This window comes from Pristiophorus japonicus, chromosome 4 (assembly GCF_044704955.1).
Source record: "Pristiophorus japonicus isolate sPriJap1 chromosome 4, sPriJap1.hap1, whole genome shotgun sequence".
Classification (NCBI taxonomy): Eukaryota; Metazoa; Chordata; class Chondrichthyes; family Pristiophoridae; genus Pristiophorus; species Pristiophorus japonicus.
Window position 1 is genome coordinate 279,170,468 of NC_091980.1, and position 21,981 is coordinate 279,192,448.

A 21,981-nucleotide genomic window follows, 5' to 3' on the forward strand; every position below is an offset into this window, starting at 1 on the left:
CTGGCTGGGAAAAATCTGCTGGAACTGGGACGACATCCGAGTGCAATCGTCTGTTGACAATGCCTTATGTGCCCAGGTTCTGAGCAAGTTCCCGTCGTTGTTTGAGCCGGGCATCGGAAGTTTCTCGGGGACAAAGGTGCAGATCCACTTGGTTCCCGGTACACGACCCATTCACACAAGGCACAGGCGGTGCCATATATGATGCGAGAGAAAGTGGAAATTGAGGTGGACAGGCTGCAGCGAGAAGGCATCATCATGCCAGCGGAGTTCAACGAGTGGGCCAGTCCAATTGTTCCGATCCTCAAAGGTGATGGCACGGTCAGAATTTGTGGGGACTATAAAGTAACGATTAACCGTTTTTCGCTACAGGACAATACCCGCTACCCAAGACAGACGACCTATTTGTGACCCTGGCTGGAGGAAAGATGTTCACCAAGTTGGACCTGACCTCGGCCTACATGACGCAGGAGCTGGCGGAATTTTCGAAAGGCCTCACCTGCATCAACTGTTCAACTACAATAGATGCCAGTTTGTGATTCGATTGGCCGCGGCAATTTTTCAACGGAACATCGAGAATCTGCTAAGGTCAGTTCCGCGCACCGTGATTTTCCAGGATGACATACTGACCACAGGTTGGGATTCCATTGAACACTTGCAGAACCTGGAAGAGGTTCTAGAACTCGAGGGACCCAGGTTGAAATGCTCGAAGTGTGTTTTCCTGGCGCCAGAGGTCGAGTTTTTAGGGAGAAGAATCGCGGCAGACGGCATCAGACCCACCGACGCCAAGACGGAGGCTATCAAGAACACACCGAGACCACAGAACATGACAGAACTGCGGTCGTTCCTGGGACTCCTCAATTATTTTCGTAATTTCCTATCCGGGTTAAGCACCTTGCTAAAAGCCCTACATGTGCTGCTACGCAAGGGAGATGACTGGGTATGGGGAAAATCACAAGAGGCTGCTTTTGAGAAAGCCAGAAATCTGTTATATTCCAACAAATTGCTTGTTCTGTATAACCCATGTAAACGTTTAGTGCTAGCTTGCGATGCGTCTTCGTACGGGGTCAGGTGTGTGTTACAGCTAACAAATGAATCGGGAACATTGCAATCGGTCGCCATGCATCCAGGAGTTTGTCCAAGGCCGGAAGGTCCTACAGCATGATTAAAAAAGAAGCTCTGGTATGCGTTTACGGGGTGAAAAAAACGCACCAGTATCTGTTCGGTTCAAGTTTGAGTTAGAAACTGACCATAAGCTGCTCATATCACTATTCTCAGAGAGCAAATGGATTAATACCAATGCCTCCTCCCGTATCCAAAGATGCGCGCTTACGCTATCTGCATGTAATCTGCCACAGACCAGGCACAGAGAACTGCGCTGATGCTCTCCGTCGGCTACCATTGCCCAACAGCGGGGTGGAAAAGGCACAACTTTGTAAAAAACTGTATCCTCCATGGGAGCTGGTCCAGCGTCCCAGCAGAGATGCATGAAGAGATCAAGCCGTTCCAGTGGCGCAAAGACGAAATGTCCATATAGGAGGACTGCCTTTTGTGGGGCAATCATGTGGTTTTTCCTAAGAAAGGCAGGGAAATGTTCATATGCGACCTACACAGTACCCACCCAGGCACAGTAATGATGAAAGCTATAGCCAGATGCCATGTGTGGTGGCCCGGCATTGACTCAGATTTGGAGTCATGTGTGCGCCAATGCAACATGTGTTCTCAACTGAGCAATGCACCCAGGGAGGCACGGCTAACTTTATGGTCATGGCCCTCCAAACCGTGGTCTAGGAACCATGTTGACTTTGAGGGCCCGTTTCTAGGAAAAATGTCCTTGGGTGTTGTGGGTGCTTATTGAAAATGGATTGAGTGTGTAATAATGTCTGTAAGCACGTTCACTGCCACCATTGAAAGCCTATGAGCCATGTTCACCATGCACGGCCTGCCTGATGTCCTTGTCAGCATCAATCGACCATGCTTCACCAGTGCTGAATTCAAGGAATTCATGACCTGCAATGGGATCAAGCATGTCACATCTGCCTCGTTTAAGCTCGCATCCAACGGCCAGGCAGAACGAGTAGTCCAAACCATCAAGCAAAGCTTCAAACGTATGTCGGAAGGCTCCCTGCAGACCCGCCTGTCCCGAGTCCTGTTCAGCTACCGCACCAGACCCCAATCGCTCACTGTGGTTCCCCCAGGCGAGCTGCTCATGAAAAGGGCGCTCAAATCAAGGTTTTCTCTTGTCCATCCTGATCTCCATGATCACGTCAAGGACAGGAGGCATCAATAAAGCATGTACCATGATCGTGCAAACTTGTCATGTGATAATGAAGTCAATGATCCTGTATTTATACTCAACTATAGACATGGTCCAAAATGGCTTGCTGGCACTGTCATAGCCAAAGAAGGGAGTAGGGCATTTCAGGTCAAACTTGCGAATGGACTAACTTGCAGAAAGCATTTGGACCAAACCAAACTGCAATTCACATACTGCCACGAGCAACCGGAAGAGAACACCACCAACTTCGACCCTCCAACACACACACAAGTGGCAACCGACATCACAGTTGACCACGAAGCTGAACTCACCATCCCCAGCAGCCCAGCAAGGTCAGCTGCCCAGCAGCCCAGCGAAGAACCAACCAACTCACCCACACCTGCATTTGTACCGAGATGATCGACAAGGGAGCCAAAAGCCCCAGATTGTCTCACCCTGTAAATAAGTGTACTATTGACTTTGGTGGCGGTATGATACAGGTTGCATAGGGTTGTATACATAACATCATTCCCTCGCAGAGGACATATCTGTTGGAATCCCAAGGGATCCCAGCATCCCTTGGGAGCACTGTATATAAGCAGGCCTCCCATGCTGTACTAACACTCTGGATAAAGGAGCTACGGTCACACTTACTCACGTCTTCAGTACTCAGTTATATTGCTTTATTATGAACATAACAGATCATATATTACCTACAGATGTGGACGGTGTTGAAAGTTGAGATGATTCAATTTATTCTGATGAGTCATATAGTTTTGTTACAAGTAAAGTATCAGTAGTAAATCCGAAATCAGATGTACCAGAAACAAGTCTAAGAGAAAGTCAGAATTTAAGTCTGAGTCCGAGTCAGGCAGACAAAGTTCTGTTCAAGAAAGAAGGTATCCTCTATGAAACAGAAAACCAGTGGTTAAGTTTAATCTGTGAATACGGGAAACAAGTTCATATCTTTTATTTGTGTTACAGATTCCATAGTAGAATTTGAAATCATAAAATGATTTGAGAAATCATTGAGAAATCAATTGAGAAATGTTTACCATGCAAATCATGTACAATCATTATTTGTTATGATTAACTTCTTCAATAAGGCGGGAGAAGTGTTGTAGAGCCACCTATTGGACTACTGATGTAATAACAATAAAGTAATGTGCTCTGCACTTCTTACGCCATCTACAGGCTAGATCCAAGAGTACCCCAACCTCTGTCGTCGAGCTACAGTACGCGGACGACGCCTGCGTCTGCGCACATACGGAGGCTTAACTCCAGTTAATGGATATGATGTAATTGGCATCACAGAGACATGGCTCCAGGGTGACCAAGGCTGGGAACTCAACATCCAGGGGTATTCAACATTTAGGAAGGATAGACAGAAAGGAAAAGGAGGCGGGGTGGCGTTGCTGGTTAAAGAGGAAATTAATGCAATCGTAAGGAAGGACATTGGCTTGGGTGAAGTGGAATCGGTATGGGTGGAGCTACGGAATACCAAAGGGCAGAAAATGCTGGTGGGAGTTGTGTACAGACAACCAAATAGTAGTAGTGAGGTTGGGGACAGCATCAAATAAGAAATAAGGGATGTGTGCAATAAAGGTACAGCAGTTATCATGGGCAACTTTAATTTACATATAGATTGAGCTAACCAAACTGGTAGCAATGTGGTGGAGGAGGATTTCCTGGAGTGTATTAGGGATGGTTTTCTTGACCAAAATGTCGAGGAGCCAACTAGAGAGCTGGCCATCCTAGACTGGGTGATGTGTAATGAGAAGGGACTAATTAGAAAACTTGTTGTGCGAAGCCCCTTGGGGAAGAGTGACCGTACTATGGTAGAATTCTTTATTAAGATGGAGAGTGGCACAGTTAATTCAGAAACTAGGTGGTTCAACTATGGCTAACAAGGGAAATTAAGGATAGTGTTAAATCCAAGGAAGAGGCATGTAAATTGGCCAGAAAAAGCAGCAAACCTGAAGACTGGGAGAAATTTAGAATTCAGCAGAGGAGGACAAAGGGTTTAGAAACATAGAAAATAGGTGCAGGAGTAGGCCATTCGGCCCTTCGAGCCTGCACCACCATTCAATAAGATCATGGCTGATCATTCACCTCAGTATCCCTTTCCTGCTTTCTCTCCATACCCCTTGATCCCTTCAGCCGTAAGGACCAGATCTAACTCCGTCTTGAATATATCCAATGAACTGACATTAACAACTCTCTGCTGCAGGGAATTCCACAGGTTAACAACTCTCTGTGTGAAGAAGTTTCTCCTCATCTCAGTCCTAAATGGCCTACCACTTATCCTAAGACTGTGTCCCTTGGTTCTGGACTTCCCCAACATCGGGAACATTCTTCCCGCATCTAACCTGTCCCGTCCCATCAGAACTTTACACATTTCTATGAGATTCTCTCTCATCCTTCTCAATTCCAGTGTATAAAGGCCCAGTTGATCCAGTCTCTCCTCGTATGTCAGTTCAGCCATCCCTGGAATCAGTCTGGTGAACCTTCGCTGCACTCCTTCTATAGCAAGAACGTCCTTCCTCAGATTAGGAGACCAAAACTGAACACAATATTCCAGGTGAGGCCTCACCAAGGCCCTGTAAAATTGCAGTAAGACCTGCCGCCTGAGGAAAAGAGTGTTTGAAGACCAGGCCCTCAAAACTGCTACCAAGTTCATGGTCTACGGGCTGTAGTAATACCTGCCCTCCTATATGGCTCAGAGACATGGACCATGTACAGTAGATATCTCAAGTTGCTGGAGAAATATCACCAATGATGTCTCCGCAAGATCCTACAAATTCCCTGGGAGGACAGGCGCACCAACATAAGTGTCCTCATTCAGGCTAACATACCCAGCATTGAGGCACTGACCACACTCGATCAGCTTCGCTGGACAGGCCACATAGTCTGCATGCCACACACGAGACTCCCAAAGCAAGTGCTCTACTCGGAGTTCCTTCATGGCAAATAAGCCAAAGGTGGGCAGTAGAAATTCTGCAAGGACACCCTCAAAGCCTCCCTGATAAAGTGCGACATCCCCACTGACATCTGGGAGTCCCTGGCTCAAGACCACCCTAAGTGGAGGAAGTGCATCCGAGAGGGCGCTGAGTACTTCGAGTCTCAACGCCGAGTGCATGCAGAAATCAATGCAGGCAGCGGAAAGAGCTTGCGGCAAACAAGTCCCACCCACCCCTCCCCTCAATGACTATCTGTCCCACCGTGTGGCTCTCATATTGGACTGTACAGCCACCAAAGAACCCACTTCAGGAGTGGAAGCAAGTCTTCCTCGATCCCGAGGGACTGCCTATGATGATGATGACTTGGAAGCCATGTTATTCAGCTGTGTGCATTTAATGTATCTCAAGGCATCACACTGCCGAGGTCAGCAAAATCGTGGCCTTAGTCACTGATGTTGGGTCTTACAGCAGAAGGATTGCCCTTTGCAAAATTAAAACGCTTTGGCCTTTTTTTGGGCTGCCTCCAACTGTCCCTTTAATGCAGTTAATGTAACGCCTCTGTTTAAAAAAGGGGGCAGACAAAAGGCAGGTAACTATAGGCCAGTTAGTTTAACATCTGTAGTGGGGAAAATGCTTGAAACTATCATTAAGAAAGAAATAGCAGGACATCTAGATAGGAATAGTGCAATCAAGCAGACGCAGCATGGATTCATGAAGGGGAAATCATGTTTAACTAATTTACCGGAATTTTTTGAGGATATAACGAGCATGGTAAATAGAGGTGTACCGATGGATGTGGTGTATTTAGATTTTCAAAAGGCATTCGATAAGGTGCCACACAAAAGGTTACTGCAGAAGATAAAGGTATGCGGGGTCAGTGGCAATGTATTAGCATGGATAGAGAATTGGCTGGCTAACAGAAAGCAGAGAGTCGGGATAAATGGGTCCTTTTCGGGTCGGAAATCGGTGGTTAGTGGTGTGCCACAGGGATCGGTGCTGGGACCACAACTGTTTATAATATATATAGATGACCTGGAAGAGGGGACAGAGTGTAGTGTAACAAAATTTGCAGATGACACAAAGATTAGTGGGAAAGCGGGTTGTGTAGAGGACACAGAGAGGCTGCAAAGAGATTTAGATAGGTTAAGTGAATGTGCTAAGTTTTGGCAGACGGAATACAATGTCGGAAAGTATTAAGTCATCCACCTTGGGAAAAAAAACAAAAAAAGGGAATACTATTTGAATTGGGAGAAATTACAACATGCTGCGGTGCAGAGGGACCGGGGGGTCCTTGTGCATGAATCCCAAAAAGTTAGTTTGCAGGTGCAGCAAGTAATCAGGAAGGCGAATGGAATGTTGGCCTTCATTGCGAGAGGGATGGAGTACAAAAGCAGGGAGGTCCTTCTGCAACTGTAGAGGGTATTGGTGAGGCCGCACCTGGAGTACTGCGTGCAGTTTTGGTCACCTTACTTAAGGAAGGATACACTGGCTTTGGAGAGGGTACAGAGACGATTCATTGGGTTGATTCCGGAGATGAGGGGGTTACCTTATGATGATAGATTGAGTAGACTGGGTCTTTACTCGTTGGAGTTCAGAAGGATGAGGGGTGATCTTATAGAAACATTTAAAATAATGAAAGGGATAGACAAGATAGAGGCAGAGAGATTGTTTCCACTGGTCGAGGAGACTAGAACTAGGGGGCACAGCCTCAAAATACAGGGGAGCCAATTTAAAACCGAGTTGAGAAGGAATTTCTTCTCCAAGAGGGTTGTGAATCTGTGGAATTCTCTGCCCAAGGAAGCAGTTGAGGCTAGCTCATTGAATGTATTCAAGTCACAGATAGATAGAGTTTTAACTAATAAGGGAGTTAAGGGTTATGGGGAGCGGGCTGGTAAGTGGAGCTGAGTCCGCGGCCAGATCAGCCATGATCTTGTTGAATGGCAGAGCAGGCTCGAGGGGCTAGATGGCCTACTCCTGTTCCTAATTCTTATGTTCTTATGTTCTTATGACCACTAGTTAGGCTGCTCAGTGCCTAGTACAACTTTGTACCTGAATTATAATCGGGACACTGCATCTGGTGTAGGACCCCAATTTGCATCCTTAAACAGCCTTGTGCATGTTTCCGGCCAGGCTGCTCACCCATTTGAACGCCTGCCCGATTATCGCATCAATCGGGCCTTGGACATCAAAGCGGGCATTCGGCTATGGTGTCCCCCAGCCCAATTTCCAACTGCTGGCCACCCGTTTTTCAGGTGCAGAATGGGAAGCCGTGAATTAAATTTCTCCCTCAATGTAACTCCTCTTTAAGGGTGAGCATCATCCCTTTTAAAAGGTCATCGACTGGATGCCCTGCTTACATATTCCTCACGCAGGGAGCCTGCGCAAGTGAAAAAGCAGGCTTTGGATTCTAAAATTCAGCATGTTTCGCCAACATGCCAGTCATGCATAGCCCCGACTTTGTGGAGTTGCAAAATGGGAGTTAATATGGACTCAAAATATACTTAATATGCCATGTGTGAGGGATCAAGAACATTTACAATGCAATCGGGCACAAGCAAGCATTTTTTTGATACCCAAGAGATGAGAGTTGCTGGAGTACAAAATTAGAAATTATATCATTTTCTTTCATTTATTACTTGTCCTCAAGCACTACATATCATAATTAAGCACTATTGAATTGATTATCGGAATCGTTGTAAATTGTGGAGAAAGAAAATCCACAAATTACCCTTTTGGAGTTATTCAGTAGCAGCGCAATGTTAAATCCGCAGAGCTTGGGGAGAATTACAACTTTTGGGGTTAACGGTAGGAGGAAATAAATGTTCCTGTCCAGCATCATTGGAGCCCCATAGCCTTGAGATTGATAACTAATGCTTTTAATATTATTAATAATATCATGTTTTGTTTTCATTGTGTTTGCAATATTCAGTACTGCAGAGCTGCTTGGTGACTCAGCAGCCTGTTCCAGATTCCTAGGGGTAGAAATTTATCTCAGGCAGTGGCACAAAATGGGCGGTCTCAGATCAGCTGCCCATTATACAGCCGCAGCCAATGGAACTAAATCTCATGTGCTGCGTGTAAGGACGACCGATCGGAAAACGGCCGGTGAACGCCACCACCTGAGATGAATTTCTTGCCCCTTCTTACAACTGTCCAGACCAGTAATATACACTCCCATGTCATACACTTTTGTAGGAGCCAGATTGGAATCAGAGTTTACTTGAATTATGCACATTTATTTCATACTATTTGGGTGGAGTTTTTATTTTGCAGGTTCTTGAAGCTTCCAGCCCTATCACAAATATTTGACAATTGTGTGAATTTTGAAGAAAAAAGCATACGCCAAATTGTTATTGTTTGTTTGTTGTGGGGCTTTCATAACTTGGCAATGTTCATTTTTAACCTCTGGATATTAAACTCCATTATTAAACTCCATTAGTCATCTCTGTTTAGTCCCAAGAAGCCAATTGTGGCATTTTTGCATCATCCTCAAACATTTAATGAAGGAACATTACATAGATCCATTAACCTAACTGCTATTTTATCTGATATTTATGAACTATGAAATAACTAACATTTCTCATGGGTCAGAAATCTATTCTCTAATAACACTCACAGAACAGATCTCTCTCCTGCTGATGATGTTAAATGCCATGTTTTTAAATTACAATTCATTGTTCCTTCATTGTTCATGGGTAGTTCAGGACCTGTAGAATGACTTTTGATAGTTAGCACAATTGTGCTGAAGGCTAAACATGGTGATGGCATTTGTATTGCAGTCATTGAGAATATTTACTGTGACAATAACCCTGAGAAACAACAAGCGGTGGTCCTGGGGGTTAGGCTGGTATCTCACACTAGTGCCTTCCAGGATTGACCCTGACTGGAATCTGTGGGGTCATTTGCATGGGGCAAAATGGCCTCTGTGCCACTTCGCCATGGAGCCCATCTGTCCCATGTGGCCGGAAGATTTGATGATTGCCCGCCATCGGGCAATTGTTCAGGCCCCATCGCCTTAACCCCATCCCACTGCCGCTTGGCTCCCTGTGTATTGAGGATGATCCAATTGCTATTTTCAAAAATAAACTTGAACATTTCTTAGATGGTCCAGGCTGCTTTCGTAGCCTTGACCAATGCCCACTATCCCCCTGCCCATAGTGGGGCCCAATTGCATCCTACTGAAGGCATTGGCATAGTGGCCCCCAGTATTCCGCTGGGTCTTTCTGAGCAGGTTAAGCGGGAGCTGCCAGCATATGCCCCCACCCCTTGGCATCATTTGTCTTGAAAGGGGTTGGCGGACTTTGTCAAAGCTGGTGGGTAACTCCCAAAGTTATGGCGTAAGTTCAGCAGAACGTTGAATAAATCTGGGACCAATATATCATATGGCTAATGAGATAAAAGTATTCTATACATTACTGACCATGAAAGATGCCGACTTCCCAGATATAGCAGCCTAATTTCCAAGGATGGAAGCATAGACATTCGCTGCAGAGAATTTCTGTACTTTTACACACCTTAAAGGCATGGTGATGTTGTGCTAGCTACTTTGACCATCAGATCTTAGATATACTGTTGTTTTTTGTTTTAGGTTTTTTGGCTGCCTGGCTTGGCAAATGATTTGTTCCTCTTCAGGCTGCCTGTCTTAGCTATTCATTTATTTTCCTTGGGGAGGAATGTTTGGAAGAACTGGAGGAAGAAACAGGACCCCTGCTTTGATTAGGACGCTGTTGAAATCTTGCTGCAGGAAATGAAGCACAGGAGGGACGTTTTATTCCCACATTATAACTACAGGATCAAAATGGATGAAGATCTCCGTCGAGGGCGGCAGAGGCAGCCAATGCCATCAGAACTGCTCGGAGGATGTGACTGCAGTCCTGGGGCGAAAATAATCTACAACCTCACTAGGATGGCCAAGAGAGGTGGAAGCAACGACCCCTCATCAAGATTACTAACATAGTGGATGCATCGGTTGTGATCTACCAAAATTCTCCTGACGCATGTGCAGAAGTGAGTTAGGACAAATAGTCTTCTATTCTGTCACCCCCTCCGCCGCCGCCGCCCCCCCCCCCCGTGCAATTTACACTAACCCTTTTCTGCACATGCGTTGGAACTGGCCCCGAGCATCACGTTGCCTACTGGGTCACCGACCACTGAGTCCCGAGCTCCCCGTTGAGCCACCGGCCGCCAAGCCCTGAGCTGGGGGGAGAGCAGCGGGCAAAGAGAGCTGGCAGGTGACTGACGGGGGAGAGAGAGAGCCTGGTTTGGGGCGGGGGAGAGAGCCTGGTTTGGGGTGGGGTGGGGTGGGGGGAGAGAGAGAGAGAGCGAGATATAGCCTGTTTGGGGGAGGGGAAAGAGAGTCTGTTTTTTGGGGAGGAGGGAAAGAGTGCCTGATTTGGTGGAGGGTTGGGAGAGAGCCTGATTTGGGTGGGGGGAGAGAGAGCTTGTTTGGGGAGAGATGGGAGAGGAAATCTGGTTTGGGTGGTGGGGGGGGAGAGAGAGCCTATTTGGGGGGAGATGGGAGAGAGAGCCTGGTTGTGGGGGGGAGTGAGGGAGCCTGTTGGTGCGGTGAGGAGAGAGAGAGCCTGTTTTGAGGCAGGGGCCGGGAGAGAGAGTCTGTTTGGGGAGGGCGAGAGAGAGACAGTGTGGGGTGGGGGGTGGGGACGGGATAGGGAGCTTAGGGAATACAAATCACCTTCTTGCAGCCCCCTTTACACCCACACCCGTCATCGTTGGAGTGGATGAAAACCAGAAGTTACGACACTGACACTTCATACCCAATAAACCTGTTAACAATCCACTCACAATGACCCACCAATGGTGGGGCGGAGGAGGGGGGGGGGAAACGAGGGTGTGGGGGAGGAGGGTGGGTAAGATCATGCACTTGCCCTTGAGTAAGGGACTTCAGCTGGGGGAGGGATGCACTTGCACTAGGGTAAGGGGGATGCACTTGCTCTGGGATAAGGAAGGGCTTTGGCTGGGGGCATCAGCACTTGTGCTGGGGTAAGGGACTTTGGCTTTGTTATGTATGCAACACCTTGTAACCAGCATTCTACCACCACCAGAGGGCGCATCTGTTGGAGTCCCAAGGAATCCCAACATCCTTGTGAGCATTACATAAAAGTAGGCCTCCCATGCTGTACTGGCACTCTAGAGTCAGAATAAAGAGACTAAGGTCATACTTACACAAGTCTAGAGTACTCAGACACATTGTTTTATTTGAGACATAACAACTGGCGATGAGTAATATGTAACGTACCATCACGCGAAAATGCAGAGAACTGTTGGTATCCTGGAGAAATTCTCAGAAGTGGATGATTGGGAAGCCTTCGTGGAGCGACTCAACCAATACGTTGTGGCCAACGAGCTGGAAGGGAATGAGAACACTGCCAAACAAGGGGAAACAACCTATGGTCTCATGAAGAATCTTCTTGCTCCAATGAATCCAACAATCAAATCTTATGAAGAACTGTGTACGCTGGTCCAGGAGCATCTAAAGCCGAAGGAAAGTGTTCTGATGGCAAGGTATCGATTTTACACATGTCAACGGTCTGAACTAAGGCGCCTTGCAGGACATTGCAAATTTGGTGGATTCCTGGAGCAAATGCCAAGAGACTTTTTTGTGCTTGGCATTGGCCATGAGGTTATCCTTCGCAAACTATTGACTGTTGAAACACCGAACCTGAGCAAAGCCATAACGATAGCCCAGGCATTTATGTCCATCAACGATAACACCAAACGAATTTCACAGCATAAAGATGCATCGGCAAGGACTATACACAAAGTAACGTTGTTTTCAGGCAGGAATGGATATGGCAGAACGTACACGCCTGCAGCTGCATGACTTCAGATGACTCAGAGTCCGTCATTAAGTGTGAATGCAAGGCACTTAACTCCTTGTTGGCGCTGCAGAGGTGATCATCGAGCCCATCAATGTCACTTCAAACACTATACGTGCAAAGGCTGTGGAACAATGGGACACCTCCAGTGAATGTGCAGATGAGCTGCAAACCCTGCAAACCACCACGTTGCAGAGGAAGACCGATGCATGATGGATCAAACTGAACTAGAGACTCGAACCGAGGAGGCCGAAGTGTACATGGTACACACCTTCACCACGAAATGTCCACCAATCATGTTAAAAGTTGAACTGAATGGAATTCCAGTATCCATGGAATTGGACACGGTTGCGAGTCAGTCTATCATGAGCAAAAAGGCATTCGAGAGCCAAATCTGAGCCCTATTCATACCAAGCTGAGAACTTACACCAAAGAGCTGATTCCTGTAATTGGCAGTGCAGCAGTAAAAGTTTCCTATGATGGAGCAGTGCACAAACTACCACTATGGGTTGTACCAGGAGATGCCCCACACTGTTCGGCAGAAGCTGGCTGGGACTGGGACGACATCCGAGCGTTTTCGTCCGTCGATGACTCCTCATGTGCCCAGGTTTTGAGCAAGTTCCCATCGTTATTTGAGCCAGGCATCGGAAGTTTTTCTGGGGCGAAAGTGCAGATCCACTTGGTTCCTGGTACGCGACCCATCCACCACAAGGCATGAGCAGTGCCATACATGATGCGAGAGAAAGTGGAGATTGAGCTGGACAGGCTGCAATGAGAGAGCATCATCGCGCCGGTTGAGTTCAACGAGTGAGCCAGTCCAATTATTCTGGTTCTCAAGGGCGATGGCATGGTCAGATTTTGTGGGGACAATAAAGTAACGATTAACCATTTTTCGCTGCAGGACCAGTACCCACTACCCAAGGTAGATGACCTATTTGCGACGTTGGCAGGAAGGAAGACATTCACCAAGTTGGACCTGACCTCGACCTACATGACACAGAAGCTGGCGGAATCTTCCAAAGGCCTTACCTGCATTAACTCGCACAAAGGTCTGTTCATCTACAATAGATGTCCATTTGGGATTCGATCGGTCACGGCAATTTTTCAAAGGAACATCGAGAGTCTGCTAAAGTCGGTTCCACACACCGTGGTTTTCTAGGATGACATATTGATCACAGGTCGGGACACCATCGAACACTTGCAGAATCTTGAAGAGGTTCTAAGTCACCTGGATCATGTGGGAGTCAGGTTGAAACGCTCGAAGTGTGTTTTCCTGGCACCAGAGGTCAAGTTCTTAGGGAGAAGAATCGCGGCAGTCGGCATCTGACCCACCGACGCCAAGACGGAGGCCATCAGAACGCGCCAAGACCACAGAACGTGATGGAGCTGCGGTCGGTCCTGGGACTCCTCAATTATTTTGGTAATTTCCTACCCGGGTTAAGCACCTTGCTAGAACCTCTACATGTGTTGCTACACAAGGGAGATGACTGGGTACGGGGGAAATAACAAGGGACTGCTCTTGAGAAAGCCAGAAATCTGTTATGTTCCAACAAACTGCTTGTTCTGAATGACCCATGTAAACGTTTAGTGCTAGCTTGCGATGCGTCTTCGTATGGGGTCGGGTGTGTGTTACAACAAGCAAACGAATCGGGAACATTGCAACCGGTCGCCTATGTGTCCAGGAGTTTGTCCAAGGCTGAAAGGGTCGACAGCCTGATTAAAAAAGAAGCTCTGGCATGCGTTTATGGAGTAAAATAAATGCACCGGTGTCTGTTTGGGCTTAAGTTCGAGTTAGAAACTGACCATAAGTCACTCATATTGCTATTCTCAGAGAACTAAGGTGTCAATTCCAATGCCTCTGCTCGCATCCAAAGATGGGTGGTCACGCTGACTGCATATAACTATGTAATTCGCCATAGGCCAGGCACAGAGAACTGCACTGATGCTCTCAGTCGGCTACCATTGCCCACCACCGGGATGGAAATGGCACAGCCTGCAGATTTGCTCTTGGTGATGGATGCATTTGAAAACAAAAAGTCACCCATTAGGGCCCGCCGGATCAGGATCTGGACCAGCCAGGATCCTTTACTGTCCCTTGTAAAAATATGTGTCCTTCATGGGAGCTGGTCTAGCATCCCAGCGGAGATGCATGAAGAGATCAAGCCGTCCCAGCAGCGCAAAGACGAAATGTCCATACAAGCGGACTGTCTTTTGTGAGGTAATCGCGTGGTTTTGCCTAAGAAAGGCAGGGAAACATTCATATGCGACCTACACAGTATCCACCCAGGCATCATAATGATGAAAGCTGTTGCCAGATCCCATGTGTGGTGGCCCGGCATCGACTCAGATTTGGAATCTTATATGCGCCAATGCAGCATGTGTTCTCAACTGAGCAATGCACCCAGGGAGGCACCGCTAAATTTGTGGTCATGGCCCTCCAAACCGTGGTCTAGGATCCACGTTGACCTTGCAGGCCCGTTTCTAGGTAAAATGTTTTTGATTGTTGTGGATGCTGATTCAAAATGGATTGAGTGTGTTATAATGTCTGTAAGCACGTCCACTGCCACTATCGAAAGCCTATGAGCCATGTTTGCCACGCATGGCCTGTGTGATGTCCTTGTCAGCGACAATGGGCCATTCTTCACCAGCGCTGAGTTCAAGGAATTCATGACCTGCAATGAGATCAAGCACGTCACATCTGCCCCGTTCAAGCTCGCATCTAACGGCCAGGCAGAACGGGCGGTCCAACACATCAAGCAAAGCTTGAAACGCTTGTTGGAAGGCTCCCTGTAGACCCACCTGTCCCGAGTCCTGCTCAGCTACCGCACAAGACCCAACTTGCTCACCGGGGTTCCCCCATGCCGAACTGCTCATGAAAAGGGCACTCAAAACAAGGATCTCTCTAGTCCACCCTGATCTCCATGATCATGTTAACAGCAGGCAGCATCAACAAAGCATGTACTGTGATTGCGCAAATTTGTCACGTGATATTGAAGTTAATGACCTGGTGTTTGTACTCAAACTATGGATATGGTCCCAAATGGCTTGCTGGCACTGAAGTAGCCAAAGAAGGGAGTAGAGTGTTTGAGGTCAAACTTGCAAATGGACTAACTTGCAGAAAACATTTGGACCAAACCAAACTGTGATTCACAGACAGCCACGAGCAACCTGAAGAGGACACCACCAACTTCGACCCTCTGATACACACACAATTGGCAACCGACATCACGGTTCACCATGAAGCTGAACTCATCATCCCCAGCAGCCCAGCAAGGCCAGCTGCGCAACAACCCAGCGAAGGCCCAACCAACTCACCTGCACCTGTGTTTGTACTGAGATGATCGACTAGGGAGTGGGAAGCCCCAGATCGTCTCACCCTGTAAATAAGTGTATTATTGACTTTGTAGGGTGAGTGGTGTTATGTATGAAATACCTTCTAACCAGCATTATACCGCCACCAGAGTGTTGGAGTGTTGGTGTCCCAAGGGATCCCATGGGAGCACTGCATATAAGCAGGTCTTCCATGCTGTGCCGTAACTATAGAATCAGAATAAAGAGACTTACTCAAGTCTACAGTACTCAGTCACATTGCTTTATTTGAGACATAACAGACTTGGGGAGGGATGCACTTGCGCTGGGGTAAGGAGGAACTTCGGCTGGGGGAGGGATGTGTCCTTTCTAACTTCTGAAGTCCAAATGAATCATGTTACAATGTGCAAATTTAGGCTGGGCAGTTCCAGTTACACATTCCAGAAACACGTCAGGATGTTCCTTATTCTCCAAGGGGACCAATCAGCAATAGGTCATGTGATAATGGAGAGCCGATCAGAGAAATGGCTGCAATAGTACAAATAAACACATCCATAAAAGTAGGGAAGTCCTGCTACAACTGTGCAGAGTGTTGGTGAGACCACACCTAGAGTACTACCTACAGTTTTGGTCTCCTTATTTAAGGATGGATATACTTGCATAGGAGGCAGTTCAGAGAAGGTTCACGAGATGGATTCCTGAGATGAGGGGGTTATTATATGAAGAAAGATTGCACAGGTTGGGCCTATACACCTTGGAGTTTAGAAAACTGAGAGGTGATCTTATTGAAACGTATGAGATTCTGAGGGGGCGTGACAGGGTAGATGCAGAGATGATGTTTCCCCTCACAGGGAATCTGGATCTAGGGGGCATAGTTTAAAATGGAAGAGGAAGGATTTCTTCTCTCAGAGGGTCGTGAATCTTTGGAATTTTCGAAATCAGATCAGCCACGCTCTTACTGAATGGTGTAGCACGTTCAAGGGGCCTACTCTTGTTCTTATGAAAGTGAATAAACACATCATAACTGCTACTGGGAATTTAGCTGAGCATGAATGTGGCCCTCATGATTCATGTAGTGTACATCTGAAGATTCTCCTTCAAAAGGGAGCAAAGCACTCAGCCAACCTTGTTGGCAAAATGTATTTCTTCACAAGGACTAGAAATGTATTTTTTTGATCGTTCTCCTGCTTGCATACAGAGCTGTCATGTGACACGGATGATCTGGTGTAATCTGGGCTTTGTAGTTCCACAGGAGTGGATGGAAACATTTCCAATGATGCATCACTCTATCACTTTTAAAAAATTCGATCCGGGATGTGGACTTCGCTGGCAAGACCAGCATTTATTACCCATCCCTCATCGCCCTTGAGAAGGTTGTGGTGAACCGCCTTCTTGAACCGCTGCAGTCCATGTGTTGAAGGTACACCCACAGTGCTGTTATGGAGGGAACACCCTGATTTTGACCCAGCGATGATGAAGGAATGGTGATATACTTCTAAGTCAGGATAGTGTGTAACTTAGAGCGGAACTTGGAGGTGTTCCTATGCACCTGCTGCCCTTGTCTTTCTAGGTGGTAGCGGTCGTTGATTTGGGAGTTTGGGAGGTGCTGCCGAAGAAACTTTGGTGAGTTGCTGCAGTTCATGTTATAGATGGTACACACAGTAGCCACGATGCGCCGGTGCTGGAGGGAATGATTGTTGAAGGTGGTGGATTGGGTGACAATCAAGAAGGCTGCTTTGTCCTAGATGGTGTTGAGCTTCTTCAGTGATGTTGGAGTGGCTCTCATCCAGGCAAGTGGAGAATATTCCATCATACTCCTGACTTGGGCCTTGTCGATGGTGGAAAGGCTTTGGGGAGTCAGGAGATGAGACACTTGCCGCAGAATACCCAGCCTCTAACCTGCTCTTGCTGCCACATTATTTATGTGGCTGATCCAGTTAAGTTTCTGGTCAATGGTGACCCCCAAGATATTGATGGTGGGGGATTTGATGATCTAAGTCTTCCAGTTTCTAAGTCCAGGTGAAAATTGCAACTTGAGTTCTATTCCAGACGGAAGGACAGTCAAGGAAACGCTTTGCTGGTTTTCCTAACTTTAATTAACCAATTTTATTGGGACTTTTAGTGACTTTGTAGCTGTATACACTCACCTCAGTACAGAAGAAAAACAGTGCATGAAAATTGTGTGATTAAATTATTTTAGCAATTAGATTAATTGGTTTTATGGTCCTTGTGGGTAATGGATGGTATGCTTGAGGGATTTGATGGCTCTGCTTTTGGTTAGTAACTCGTTCCTCACTGAATAGTGGTGATGTGAGAATAGATAAAGATTCAGGAGTTTTCTCTTGAGCATTTTATGTAATTATACAGAACTTTCACTCAGGAGTTTAACTTTCTTGGGTACAGTCAATGTTAGGGCAGATTGTACATAGATTTGTAAATGAAAGAAAGAAAAGACTTAGTCCGGGAAATTGCAAAGTGCCCTGTTTGGGGGCAGTAACATCCACGAGGTGGGACTTTCTATGCTCACTTCACTCCTGCTCCGTTCACGAAATTGGGGTTACCGCCCCTGAGAGGAAAAAATGCGCTCCACTTCCTCTCAGGGGCGTAAACGGGGCGGGAGCGAAGTAAGCGAGTCGCAGTGCTATGCACTGGGCCATGTAGTGCTGCCGCATAGGAGGGGTCCTCCCCTTCATTAAAGGGGATGGCCAAGCTGCAGGCTCTGCGGGGCCCTACCTGGACCACCGAGGATCGGGGTGCCGTCCCACCAGCCCGGCACTCAAACGGAGAGCCCGACTGCCAGGTCACGGTACGGACCCCACGTTGAAGGAGACAACAGGACATGTCAAGTAAGACGCACAATTTTTTTTACTCACGGTCACGCCACCTCCCCTTTAACTAGCGCCCCACGAGCGGCCGGTCGTCATGTCTGCGCCCCCTGAAGCTGTCGCTGGCATCGCCCTGCGCAGCTTCAGGGGACGATACCGAAACTTTGCTCTGGGCGAAAACGGGTCGCTGCACGCGGTGATGATGTCGTCACCACCGGCGCAGCAGAGCAGGGCGCGACCGGTTACCGCCACTGCTAAACTCCCGCGGAGTTTAGCGGGAGTCGTTAGCGGCGCTCCGCCCAGGCAAAAAGTCGTTTCGTCCCGGGGCGCTAACAAGAGGTGCAAATGACCCCAATTTATCCCCCTTCGATTTATATAGGACATCCAAAAATGCTTTACTGCCAATTAAGTACCTTTTGAAGTGTAGTCACTGTTGTAATGTTGGAAAGATAAATTAATTCTCTCTGAAGGGCCCTTCATCACAACTTGCATTGTGAGGCAGAAGAGCCCTGTTAGAGGACTACCGAAAACAAGAAGCAGGTAGAGGTCAAAAGTTCAGATATTTAAAAATGGCTGGTTTTTAAATCATGTATAAAAACAAGAATGAGATTTATTTGTCCCGTCCCCACCTCTTCTATTTTTTTTCCTCCTTCTAACACACTGCACCAAACCACTGTGATAGAGAAGGCCAATAAACTGCTCAACTCGTGAAGTGGCCCCTAAAAGAAGAAATAGCACAGCACATGATCTTTCTCCCAAATACCCTGATATTGAGCTAGAATGTACCAGGTAAGAATTTGGAAAGTTAAACCAATGTTCTACTAAGCCAGAGTGTCAGCTGTGGCTCAGTGGGTAGCAGCCTTGCCTCTGAGTCAGCAGGTTGTGGGTTCAAGTCACACTCAAGGGACTTGAGCATGAAAATCTAGGCTGACCCTTCAGTGCATTACTGAGGGAGTGCTGTGCTGTCGAAGGTGCTGTCATTCAGATGAGACATTAAACAAAGGTGCCGTCTGCTCTCTAAGGTGGACGTAAAAGATCCGATGACGTTATTTTGAAGAAGAGCAGGGCAGGTATCCTAGCCAATATTTATCCGTCAATCAACATAACAAAAACAGATGATCTGGTCATCTCATTGCTGTTAGTGGGAGCTTGCTGTGAGCACATTGGCTGCCGTGTTTCCTACATTACAACAGTGACTACACTTAAAAAAAATCGCTTTGTGACATCCGGTGGTTATGAACGGGGATAGAAAAATCCAAGTCATTTTTCTTTTCTGTCTTTCAATCTATAGGATAGATTTTGAAGTCTCCCGCCTGGTGTAAAATCTAAAATGGTATGGAACGACTGTGGCTCATGCAATCTTCCCCGGGCCTACCACAGGGCAGCCACGGTGCGCGTCTGAGGCAGGTAGGTCCCTTTAATATGCAATTCGGTGCCCTAAAGTACTTTGCCTTTTAGGCCAGTACTGGGTGGAACTAGCGCAGTGCATGCTCCGCACAGTTTCAGCAGGAGGTCCAGCCGGAGGGGATCCCACAGGTGAGGTGCCTTTGTCGGGCCAAGTGGAGCAGCTGTGCTGCCCTGGGCTGCTGCCCCTCGGTGTCTTCCTCCGACGAGATCAAACCCCCACCATCACAAGCAGTCTATCTGCCTTCTTCCGGCCCGGAGTTCCGGCTGAAACCAGTGGGATACTCTGCGATGCTTGTTTTCCGCTCATGGCCCATCAGCCAAATGATAACCAGGCCCAGCCCTCACTGAGCCTCTCAATGGGACTATTAGGGAGCCGGTGGGCCCGATCTATGGGAAAATGTATTCCTATACATCAAACTATCAGTGGTAGACTATTCTACCATGAAGGGCATCACAGCTGAGTTCAATCCTGTCTATACTGCATTGTGTCTTTTGTTGATTCCACCACGCCTCCTCCCTGCTCCGCCCCCGCCCCCCCCCACCCCGCTCCCGCCATCTCCGATCAGTTTACATTGACAGTCACTTGTGGTGAATGAGTAGATTTCCACGCACTTAACCATGGGAATTATTTTTATTTTACAATAAATCTCAACTTGCTTCTCTATAATACCCCACAAGCCTTCACACTCAGTGGATCACCAGCTCCAGCACGATGTCACCACCAACCATATCTTACCCTCACCTCCCCTCCCATTTCGGCATTCCGAAGGGACCTTTCCCTTCTCGCCACTCTCGTCCAACCCTAACACGCTCCCCTTCCCACGGCACCGAATCATGCAGGCGCAGGAGATGTGCAACACATGCTCTTTCACCTCCTCCCTTCCCACCAGCCAAGGCCCCAAATTCTCCTTCCAAGCAAAACAGCGATTTACTTGTACTTTCAATTTACTATACTGTATTCGCTGCTCACGATGCAGTCTCCTCTACATTGGGGAGACCAAATGCAAATTGAGAGATCGCTTTGCTGAACACCTCCCTTCAGTCCATAAGCATGACTCTAATCTTCCAGCCGCTTGCCATTTTAATTCTCCGACCCACTCCCACTCTGACCTCTCTGTCCTTGGCCTCTTACATTGGTCCAATGAAGCTCAACGGAAGCCAGAGGAACAGCACCTCATCTTTCGATAAGGCACTTTACAACATTGATTTCAATAACGTCAGATCATAATCACTGTTACCATTTTTTCAGACAGCAGGTGCTGGTAATGGTTCTGCTGTTGCCATTTAAAGCACCACTAGATTCATCTTTAATTTCTTTACTTGCCCCATTACCACCCCCTTTGCCTTGCAACATTGTCAGTTTTATTATTAATCATTCCTGCTTTTCCCCCCCCCCCTATCACGGATCTTCCCTTTTGTTCTTTCCTCCTGTCCTACCCCTCTTTTCCCTGGCACTGTACATGCTCATAAACGTTTACGCTAAGCTGTGGGGCCGTGTGGTGGTCTCGAGGTCCCGCGCAGGCCCCTCACCAACTTTTCAATAAAAGCAGCCGCACGTGCGTGATAATTTGGGCCGAGCAGCCAGTTAAAGGAACCATGCACGAAAAACTACTGATAACTTGCTGGCCAAAATGCTCCCCATTTAATTTTATGCCCAGTGATTATTGAAAATCACTTTGACCTGTTAAAGCTCCTTCGTTTTACAAGGTTTAATAATAATTTGACGTTGCTGATGAATTACTGTGTTAGAAATGACCAACAGCTCCCACCTCTTATAAATATTACAGTTCCAACACGTTATTTAAATCATCCTTAAAGGAAATGGAAGGCAAGGAAATCAAATATTTGTTATGTAATCAAATAATTGTTACATCCCATTGCTTTGTCAAAAATGATATTCATGTTACTTTTATTTCTCCAGTGTTTCTGAGGCATTTAATGCATTTTCTTTTTAATATTCACTTTCATTAGTACTTGGTGGAGACATATAATTTCCTTACTTCAGTTGTTAAAATGTTCTATGGGAGAGGCTCCAATTTGTCCTTCCACGGTGTCCAAATCTCTTGCCCTGCAATTACCAGCTGGACTGATGCCTTTCATGTAACAATTTTTTGTGTAATTCTTTTTAAAGTCAATCCCTCAGCATGACACCAGCATAGTCAAATGTTGAACTGTGATTTGGTATGCTGTGTTGTAGAAAGTCTCATACTGAAATCACAAAATGCATATCAGGTTTGTCAGAGAGAGACATGGTGGTATTTCAGAGACACTTCACTCGAAATGTGTTCTTTCAGATGCTCGCCACCCTGCTGTGCCTTGCAAGTATGTGGTAGCATTCTTGTTCTGGCGACTCAAGAACATAATATAAGCTGACACTTCAGTGTAGTACA